This window comes from Suncus etruscus, chromosome 2 (assembly GCF_024139225.1).
Source record: "Suncus etruscus isolate mSunEtr1 chromosome 2, mSunEtr1.pri.cur, whole genome shotgun sequence".
Classification (NCBI taxonomy): Eukaryota; Metazoa; Chordata; class Mammalia; order Eulipotyphla; family Soricidae; genus Suncus; species Suncus etruscus.
The window spans coordinates 77,984,491-77,996,569 of NC_064849.1; the positions used below are offsets into that span (position 1 = coordinate 77,984,491).

Sequence of the window (12,079 nt, forward strand, 5' to 3'; positions counted from 1 at the left end):
CCACCAAGCATTTCTGGTCTTGACCCAAAGTACAGATCCATTATCAATAGTATTGTGTGGCACTAAAATTTTAAAAATGTATATATAATTACTAAAAATAAGTATGAAGGGTCAGTTTTATAGTGATGCCATAATAAAGTATCAATAATTTGATTACTTGGCCAATAGAAGTTTAACCTTTCACAAATTTGGAGGCCAGAAGTCTAAATTCAAGGAGTTAGAAAACAGCATGTGTTCATATGGTAAGAACTACTTCCTAACTCTTTCCTTGACTTGTAGAGAAATTTTGTCCCTTATACTTTCCACATCATTTTTCCTCTGTGTATTTTGACCACTGTATCCAAATATTTCCTAAGTTTTCATGCACCAGATTATTAAATAATATATCTACCTTTATTCTACTTCATCTCTAATAATCCTTTTTCAAAATTATGCCAAATGCTGTGCTTTAGTTTCAAAGCTGAAGCTATCAACTAATGAAAATTTTTGATAACAAAATTATCTCATTACAATTACCTAGGATATTCTCTGGTTTTACTGAATGTAGAGTCAATAATATAATATAACATACTTTTAAGAAAAGTTGGTAAAATTCTTTTATTAACACACACAGATACTAATTTTACTATACTATATTGGTAAAGACCATGGAGTTTTTGGATAAATGAAAAGATTTCAAAGACCTGTTGTTCTAGTTAAATATTCTAGAGCTTCAAATATTAAATTATTCTTCAGTTCATGCTTTCTTATCAATAAATATGCAATAATGATGGAGACAACACATGTAATAACATATATAATAACATATAGTAACATACAAAATAAAACATGAAGTGACTTAATAACTGAAATAATTTCTGTCATAATTTTGGCTTAGCATTGATGGAATTTTTATTACTACTCTCTTTTCAAAAACAAAAATTTGAGCATGACTTACTTTTGCTATCACTCATATTTATAAAGTTTTATAATCATAATCACTACAATCATGATTCTCACATTTATTTTTTTGTTTTGTTTTTTCGGGCCACACCCATTTAATGCTCAGGGTTTACTCCTGGCTAAACGCTCAGAAGTTGCCCCTGGCTTGGGGGGACCATATGGGATGCCAGGCGATCGAATTGCGGTCCTTCCTTGGCTAGCGCTTGCAAGGCAAACACCGTACCTCTAGTGCCACCTTGCCAGTCCCTGATTCTAACATTTAGATGGAGCACTAATTTCCTATTTGTATTCTTAAAAATACTGCATTTAATGCAATATAAACTTTTTAAGAAACCATTCTGAAAGCCATAGATTTTCAGCTATGTTTCATTTTTCCACCAAAATACCTAGGATAATTTATGCTGGCTTCTTTGATTTTCTGGGATTTTTTGACATTCCTTAGCTTGTGTCACCATAAGTCTGATTTTGTAATTACAAATCCTTTATTGTTTTACTCTGAGTCCTGTAATCTTATTAAGTTCCTGTTGAGTATTAGGATTCACCTTATCCATCTCACCGGGGCATCATAAAGACTGATTCATTAGTATAGGCTTTCAAATTAAGTTTTTAATCATATTCTTAGATCAAGATGAATACGGATTTGAGGAGAAAAAATAATCTACTATGTATTACATCTAATATCCCCAAATATATAAATCAAATGTACCTTAAACATTTATTTTTCCTGAGACTGGAGATTTAGCACAGCGGTAGGGTATTTGCCTTGCACATGGCAATCCAGGCCGGACCTTTGTTCGATCCCTCGCGTCTCATATGGTCACTGGGCCAGGAGCGTTTTCTGAAGCCAGGACTAACCCCTGAGCATCATCGGATGTTGCACTCCCAAAAATTAAAAAAAAAATATTTTTCTATTCTCTAAAACTACTAGACTATCAGTATTAGACTAATAAATGAATATTGGACTATAAAATTATCAATATTGGTTCTCTATGGCAGGTAAGACACTTGGCTTGCATATGGCTAACGCAGGTTCAATCCTCATCATTTCATATAGTCTCCCATAGAATTGCCAGAGTAATTCTTGAGCTAGTAGCAACCTCTCAACATTGCATGGTATGACACAAAACCAAAGATAAACATCAACAACAACATAAGTCTTAGTATTAATCTATGCCATTATAGGATTTATATAAAACTTCTCACCTATGTGTCATCAATAACAATGGTTTAAATTTTAATAACCGCAATGTTTCTGTGTGAGATTTGAACTAACTCCTCTTTCATCTGTAAGCTTGAAAATTAAAACAAGTTATCTTTGTATCATAATCAATGCTGAGACAGGCATAAAATAGCTATATCTAATGAAAAAACAACAGCAACGTGGAATGTTTGAATGTCCAGAGGGAACAACATAAAATAAAGATGGGGCTGGAGAGATAGTATGGAGTTAAGGCATTTGCCTTTCATGCAGAAGGTCGGTGGTTCGAATCCCAGCATCCTATCCCTGAGCCTGCCAAGGGCAATTTCTGAGCATAGAGCCAGAATCACTGCTGAGCACTGCCGGGTGTGACCCCAAAACCAAAGATAGATAGATAGATAGATAGATAGATAGATAGATAGATAGATAGATAGATAGATAGATAGATAGATAGATAGATAGATAGATAGATTAATAGTTATTGGTCCAAAAACAATGCAACACCACATAGGAAAATTTTATTAGTTTACAAGACTTGAAAATAATTACCTGAAAACTAAGTCTGTCTCTCAGAGCTCTTGAAAGGAATCCCACACTGTGGGGCTGTGACTGCAGCTGAGAAGCTGCTCTGTGGACTCTTGATGTATCAGACAACTATTCTAGACTCCAAATCTATCTGGGGATTATCATACATGTTGTTACTAAGCTTTGATGATGCATATTGTAGCTAAGTTTCCCCATAAGTTTATTTCCTACCTGGACATTTTAGAGAAAATACCCTTAAGTAGGTACAATGTATACAAACTCACTGTCCTGGAGCGTCTTTTTGCTGGGAACATTAATACTCAAGATTGAACCTGGAAGATTCATTTTCATCATCTCAAAATGATCAATTGTCACTATTTGTTAACTAATATATTTTCTATAGTCAAATTCTCTGAATACTTGTTTATATATTTTCTTCTAATCATACGTTACTATATCAACCAATTCATGTCACAATCAAAGACCTTGACAAACAATCCCTATAAATAACTGAAGGGAATCTTACAAAATATAAGTGATACTACTCAGGATTCTTTAAAATTTAACATGCCTGGTATAGGATTAAGGAGAGTTGAAATAAATTAATTAGGTTATTAATTTTTATAATATATTTCTACTATACTCTTCTTAAATAAAAACAAAACTTTTATTATCTGAGAATATGCTAAATATCTTTATTGTTAAATATTTATTTTTAATTGTTTTCTTTTATTTTTATATATTTTTATTTTTTAATTTTTACATATTTTTATGAATTTTTATTTTTTTAATTTAAAGTCTACAGTTTATATTGTTTTTATTCTTGATAAAATACTTAGAAATAATAAGTGACTTAAGTAAATACAGTTATCAAACATTTTATAAAGAATGAATTGTAAAAAATTAACATTAAACCAAGGAGGTAAGATATACTTATTTTAAAACTACTGTTCTTTTAATAGGGTACCATTACAAATATATAGTTGAAACACTACTCTCTGTGCTGTAGAGAATGAAAACATAATGTTCTGTCCATAAGATAATTGCTTTTTAATACATTTTTTGAGAATAGGTTCAATAAAATTAATAAAATATAAGATTCTCACTTTTTATATGAAATAGTAAAATAAAGAGGTAAACCATAAATGTTATTGATTTATATAATTCTTATAATTATAAAATTAGAAAATGTTCTAAATGATATTCCTAATAATTGATGGTAACTATTAAAACCATTAATTTAACTAAAATGAATTGAAGAGAAATAAACCCTACTGCAATGTGATATGCCCAATTGTAGACATAAGGTTATTAGAGAACTATTCTGTATATTATATTATTTAGTTAAATAACTATAGTATGAATGTAGATATAAGGAAAGAAATAAATGAATGTTGTCTTATCTATAGCATATTTAAAAGATAACATAGTCACCAAGATGCTTATTGAGAAATATAATATTGCAATCAAATATCTATCAACTTATAATGAACAATAAACTACCAACTCAGTGGGTGAAATAGTTAGCAGACTTAGCACAGTTCATGAAAGTATATGATAGGTATATTGAAATAAAACCACAAATAATGAGCAGTAGGCAATAGAAACAGGAAAGGCATATATAAAGAAAAAGGGAATGGGGAATATTTCAGTCTGAAGATAAAGAAAGCAGCAGAAATTTTACTAGGAGTCATGACACTAAAAGAAATCATTAAGTATTGTTTTAAATATGGGATCTGAGAAAACTCATAATCAAAATAAAGATATACAAAGCAACATATAAAAGAGGAATCAATGTGTAAATTGACATCAACAAGACAAAACAAATTACACAGTAAAGGAACTCAATACCAGAGAACAAAATAATACTCTATTTATTTATCTATATAGAGTTATTTTCACTTATTTAATATTTTTCTTTTTTTTAACTAGGAAGAGTTGAAAACTTTGAACTAGGTCCTTACATAATTTATAACGTATTCCATCATGTATATGCCCTTTATTATAAAATTTAGCTCTATTTTACAGATATGTAATGTGACACATTATTGTGTTTTTAATGTAAATGAGTTAAAAGGTCATTCTAGATATTTTCCATATTATTTCATATAATGTACTGAATTGTGTTAATCTCAGAATAAAATTAAGATAAAATGAATGTAGGTCCTACTTTCCATTCTTATTGTAATGGGAATAAACTATAAAATGTTTTTATCATAGTATATTATTTTAAAGAGGCAAAACATCATTCTTTAAATACTGTTTTTAAGAATATATTTAAGGGGCCAGAGTGATTTCATAGCTGGTAGGGCATTGGCCTTGCATGGGAACAACCCATGTTTGATCCTGATGTCCCATATGAATCCCTGAGCCTGTCTGGAATAATTTCTGAGCATAGATCCAGGAGTAAAACCTTAGCTTAGCCATGTGTGGCTCACAAGTAAGCAAAAAGAAAAAAGAAAGAAGAGAAAACTTATTAAAATTTAAATTGAGTACTTTGTAATTGTGCCTGTATTTACTTAAGATTGGGAATTCTCTGTAGATATATTTTCATACACGTAACTTTTCTTACATCGATATAGTTTATATTATTCATAATACTTCAATAAAAACTAAACTGAAAATTGATACCTTGTATAAGATAACAACATTGGAATATTCTGGCTGAGGTCCATTTCTAAGGATTTTGGTATTAATATTTTACACGTAAAGAAGTACTTAAAAAAGAATTACTCAATAAATACAGCAGAGATGGTACAGCAGGTAGAAAGTTTACCTTGAACTCTACCTGAGTTCAATCTCTTATATTGAATATTATTCCATGAATTCTTCCGGGAGTGATCCCTATGCCATGTGCACCTCTGAATATTGTTCCAAATTAAAACAAATATAATAATAATAAATTAAGTTTGGGGTGACAGATAGTTCTGTGGTCTGATTCAAAAGCAAGTTTTGTTCAAACAAAAATATTATTTCACTTATTAACTCACGATTGATGCATGTTAGATGAACATATGAACACAAATGATCATGGCACACTTGGTCCGAGCTTTAAATAATTTAATCTGGGTAATCAAGTGTCACTGGAATGATACCCTCTGTCATGCACATATGCAGAATATATTTGTACATAGACAGACAGTTGCTTTGATTGGAGAGAGAATTCATAGAGTAAGGGGATTGCTTTGCATGTGACCCCTACTTAGTCCCTGTGTCCCTCATGATCACACAAGCAACACTGGGAGCTATACCAAAGTTGGGATCTAAACCCCAAAGACAACTGGATGTCCTCCAAAGAATCTCAGATAAATAAAGTTGGAATCAAATAAGACATTGCTGGTAAATTAGAAAAATCATATTTTCCTTTATGTTTGTATTTTATGACATTTCATGCATTTAACATGTACCATGCTCTCTTTTTTGCTTATTTGGGGACTACCTGATCATATTTAGGGGTTACTCCAGGTTCTACACTCAGGTATTTTTTAGGGTGGTATTAAGGGAACCATATGGGACACTAGATCTGCTGCATGCAAAGCCAATGGTTTACCTACTGTACTATTACTTTGGCCCTGTAACATAATATGTTCATTTTCCTTTGTGCTTTGGGGTCCTCCCTACACAATATTGTTCAAGTCCCTTACTTTGCTCATGGAGTTAACGGTCCTGGCAGTGCTCAGACAACCATATGCTATTGGTAGGGTCCTAATCCAGTTTTGCCACATGAATAAAAACCCCAGTACATTCTGTACTATCTCTTTATACTGATATTTGTGTAGAAATATATTTGTAATAAGATATTGTCCTGATTCTGTGATATGATAGAGAAGGGAAGATAATGTCTTGCACCATGCTGACCCTTCTCACATCATATGTGGTCTCTTTGGCACCTACTGATGTGGTCAAAAAGCAACAACAAAACTGAGTAAAATATTGTAAAACCAAAATCATAAACATTAATTCGCTCATCTCTCCTTTATTGGATATGAAACATATTTTTTTCTTTAGAAAGCAAACTTTATTTTATTTATGAAGGCAACACCAGAAAAAGCAATGCTGTCATTTTTATGAAACTAATTTTTTAATAATTTTTTTATTTTGAATTATGAGAACAAAAGATGCAAAGAAAGAGGATAAGGTAAAGTTACAGTGGAAGGACAATCACCCATAACATAATTATCAGAAGAAGTCCCCTTGCTGATATCTTAACTTTGAACTTTCACCAAAGAAAGTTAAGATAAATAAAACAGAATCCATGTGCAATTACTTTGTCCCTCAAGTTCCCAGATTGTAGCACATTATAATATTTCTTAACAGCACACAAGGCAATCTAAAGCCATCAAACTTACGTAACTCCTTAAACATTAGAGGCATAGTATTTTTTACGTTTCCATGTACATGCATATTAGCTTAAGTTAACCTCAAATTTTAAGTGGGTGCGTTTTAAGGATTAGAGTCAAAGGAGCACAGTAAAAACGGTGTTAGAGTGGCAATTGTTGTTTGCATAGGCCCACCAAAATATGAGAGGCATGGAAAGGAATAACCTTGGCCTAAATACAAAGAGATTCTACCCCTGAAGTTTCCTGGCATGAGACCAGCTCTAGGCCTCAGGCAAGTTATCGTTCGATCCAAGACATTGTCTGTAGCGCCAACAAACTTATCACACAGTCTCTGTTGTTGGTCTCATGTTTCTGTATTAAAGATTCTGGAATCTGCATGTCCTACATTGAAGTCATGATGTGGAGTGCCTTCTCGTTTCACCTCACCATGAAAGGGCAATGCAGGAAGCCCTGTCCTGTAAGCAGGTTGTTGTTGTTAAGTCTTCTCAGTGTTAAGGGAAGTCTCTTTTGAGCAGGACGATGTCTGAGCAGTGGTAGGGTCTTCCGTGGTAGAGGATTGCTTCCAGGTGATGTTATAGACAAACCTCACCATTAAGGGACAATACAGCAAGCCCTGTCCAGTAAGCAGGTCATTGTTCTTGTTGTCTTCTCAGTGTTAAGTGGTGTCTCTTTTGAGTAGATTGATGTCAGAGCAGCTGTAGGGTCGTCCCTGGTACAGGAATGCCTCCGGGTGATGTTATATACAACCTTGGGTGTTTTGTAAATGTCTTCTGTAGATCAAGGGGTAAATGGAGAATGCCCATTCTTCTGAGGCCTGTGCCAGGTCTTTATGTCAATGTTCAGGGTGTAAGGTCTCATTGCACTACAAGATTTGTGTGTTCCCATTTCTCTTAGATAAAAACTTATTGGTATGTATAGTATTTTCCCATGCTAGTGTGCCTACGCAAACAAGATATAAAGCCACGTGATGCTATCAGATATATGGGGGTGTAAGAACATTTCCAACAAGACCCATGACTTGGTTAAAACATAAGCATTAAACTGAGGGATTCTTTCACACCAAATTCCATATTGAGCAGTTCACAAAGAGAAGATAAAAAACATGGGGGGTGGATCATCACTGTATAAGAAAGTATTTAGCAAAAGTTATAGCCGTCAAAGAAAACACCCATAAAATGTTGAAAAGATATGTGTCCTTTTTATGCCTTTTAAAATAGTTGGGTGGGTGTTAACTCTAGGGCACCACTTTGGTCTGTGACTTAGGACTCAACAGTACTTAAGTTAGAAAGGGTAAAAAAGGAGTAATGATGATAGGAGTTAAAGAAGTTAAAGAGAAATATGAACTTATGAAGGGGTATGCAAAAGGGCAGAGTACAAAATGGACATTCTGCATACATAAAAACATAATTCAATGATAGTGAGTACTATTAATGTTTCTTGTGAGAGTACTATTAATGTTTCTTGTGAGAGTACTATTAATGTTTCTTGTGAGAGTACTATTAATGATTCTTGTGAGAGTACTATTAATGACGAAACATATTTTTAAAAGAAAAAATAAAAGAAGAGAAACAGAGAGGAGGCCAGACAGATACACAGTGAGAGACAGATGAAGAAAATGAGTAGGAAAGACAAAGAAAGAGCTAGAAACTTGAGATTTCATAATTCTTAAATGATAAAAGAAGTCTGTCCTATGACGAGAATTAGATTTGCTATAAATGCACATTATGAATATTTGCCATATTAGGGCACAGAAAATAAACTGACTCAGAAGGAACAATTGATTCTGTACTTGCGCATGAAATTTGATAAATATTTGGCTTTTATAAGAGGCATAATTCATTAACATGCAATTCACATCACATAAAATTAACTGTATTAAAGTACACAATTCAATATTTTGCCAATGATGTGTAACAAACTCTTCTATATACTTCCAAAACATTTCCACGACTCTGCAAGTAAAACTCCTTATTATGCAGTAATCTATTTTTCCCTAAACCTTCATCCTTATATTCTATGGAAATCAGCAATCATCATTTTGCCTTCATGCCTTTTACAGTTTTCTCTGCAAGAGAATTACAATTTAAGTTTTGCATGAAAGGATGTAATAAAAATATCTTAGCACACTTTTAAATATCAAAATTGCCTACTTAATAAATAAATAAATGGTTAAGTCCTTCCTTAAACCATGCTTATAAATTTCTTAAAACTCAGATAATTAACATTAAATACCTAATTCCTAAAAAAAAAGATAAATAATATATCTTGGGCTCATTAATTGGTTTCATTACCTACAATATTTGCAAAATACTCTTCTACATAATGTTGTTAGATGTGAAATAAAACAAGATAATATATTAAAGACAACAAAGATTTCTAGTAAAACAAAATGCTAGATTGTTGTGGGTATCCCTTCCCTCAACTTCTTGTTTATCCCACCTGAATGATCAGAAACGCCCACACCTAGAAGAGGAGTCTGCTTTGGGGGGAGAAAGGGAATAAGGAGAGTTAAGAGTGAGAAGGGAGAATCAGAAGAGAGAATTAACAAGGAGAATCAGCAGCTAAGCTTGAAGACCAGCTGAAACGGAGACAGAGGCAGAGAGAGCCAGAGAAGGAACAGAGAAGTGGCTGCTTGGAAAAGGCTTAGTATAGAAGTCATGTGAGGACATGTACAGTGCAGTTAAGACCGTGAAATAAAGCTGGCTGACTCCTGGAACTTCATCTGACTGCTTTGTGAAATTCTCCACCATCACCCTGCTACCTTCAGACACACCAGGCTTTAAGGGCTGCAGGAGCTGGGCCTACCCAAGAAAGGCCTCATCATTGCCCTCCCAACACACGTGGACTCTCTCTCTCTCTCTCTCTCTCTCTCTCTCTCTCTCTCTCTCTCTCTCTCTCTCTCTATATATATATATATATATATATATATATATATATATATTAAAACAACAGATTGCCCTTTCTTTAAAATGTTGTGGTGCTAAAAATCTGTGGCAAAGTATTCCTTTAGTAACCCATGAATATTAAGTGACTTATATCCTATATACAGGCCAAATTATTTTAACCTCAATATATGATACAATTAATAAAAGCACAATCATTTATTTTTATTTTAAGTATCATTTATATATATATAAGAGCAAAATTTAATCTTTATTTTTGTACCTCAATTCACAATACAGACCAGGCAAAGGGCCTGTATTGAGGTATATATGGGGTGCATTTACTGAACCTCCTTTTTCTATACAGTCAGTGTAAAGAACACTGACTTAATCGTTAATCTTTAATCTTGACTCTTACATACACATATTCATAGCCAATTGAAAACATATATCTAAAAAGCAAATAAAATTATTTTATTTCTGTGTTTTTGTGAGTTTTTATTGAAGATGATTAATTTTCCCTAAACATAATTTATAGAATGCCTTCTGTGTATGAGTTAAGCATATTGTAATTCAAGTTTTATTTATGGGTTTGTTTTTCACTGATATTTTGTCCTTAACAATAATTTTTAAAAACATATTTTCTATGTCACTTCTCAAAATAGTTCAAAAATTAATCACAAATAGTATACTGGTTTTGAAAAATAATATAACCATAAAGGCAGTCACATATATATTAAAGATTATCTTATCAAAATTTAATGTTACCATAATAAAATTGAATTATTATAATTAATATTTTACATTTTATATTTGATTATATTAATTTTAGTAAGCAGTCAATAAATAATGCATATCTTAAATTTTAGAAAGTTATTTTTCTTAATTGCTTTACTATGCTTTCTTATAGTGAACAAATAATTTGAATATGCTTTAGATTATTTTAAAGATTTAATTTTATTTATTTTGAGAATAATATTGTAACCATAAATTAGAAAAACACATTTATTTAAATATTAGCTTTATTTATTAAATGTATCTTACCTGTTGTTATTCTCCTGGGCATAATCTTAATTACAGAAAACATCTTACAGTAGGAGACATTTTAGTAACTAACCAACTTGAAGAATATATTCAACTCTAAAAGAAAATAGGTGGATGGATGATTAGTAACGACTTTGCCAGAAATGTGTCCCGTAGACCTTGAATAAATGTATCAGACATATATAATTAGATTGGCTCAATTCTTGCTTGAAAATATCAGTAAATCTTTGAGTTATTTTGGGAGTATTTTTAGGCTTATTAGAGAGTACTAATTTGTAACTCATTTTAATTTGGGCACATTATTCAGTTGGTAGAAAATTTCAGCATTAAAAGCAATCATAGAACAAACAGCAAGATGACTTACTAGAATAGTATAACAAGAGCTATACTTGAAGATAACAGGAATCCTGTTGGTGAGCTGCCCACTAGAATCCTTTCAAGAAGAAAGACTTATGGATAATTTAAAATCTTGTTATTGATAAGATCAGTGTCTTCTATTTTCAGAAGGCAACAAACTGCAAAATTAAATAAGACAAATATTTGATAATTGAAACACATTATGAGTATGGTGAAATGAAGAAGAAAAGTAATTAAACAAGTTCAACTGATAGGTGATGGGAATTATGGAATGAAACCTAGAAAAGACAAAGCTTAGTGACAAGCTTCATTTCTCCAGCAGGCTTGCTAAAGGAAACAAGGCTTATTTTTCAGATAAATAAGTTAAATATAAAGGAGGGACTGGAGAGATAGCACAGAGGTAGGGTGTTTGGATGCATTCAGCCAGTCCAGGATTGTTGGTGGTTAAAATCCTGGCATCCTATATGGTCCCCCAGGCCTACCTGATTTCTGAGCTCAGAGCCAGGAGTAACCCCTGAAAACCCCCGGGTGGGACCCCTCTCCCCAATATAGATATAAAGAAGGAAACAAAAGATAATTTATATGTATATTTAAATTATAAAATTTTCATATTTTTTGGGTTTTGGGGGGAGGCACACCTGTGACACTCAGGGGTTACTCCTGGCTATGCACACAGAAATCACTTCTGGCTTGGGAGATCATATGGAATGCCAGGGGATCAACCATTGTCAGTCCTAGGCTAGCACATAGTAGGCAAATGCCCTACCTCTTGCTACACTGCTCTGGCCCTC

At 32.6% G+C, this 12,079-nt stretch overlaps 1 pseudogene; it reads right to left on the bottom strand.

The window, feature by feature from the left end:
* Positions 1-10,162: 10,162 nt before the first annotated feature.
* Positions 10,163-10,287, bottom strand: LOC126002735 (uncharacterized; annotated as a pseudogene).
* Positions 10,288-12,079: the final 1,792 nt, after the last annotated feature.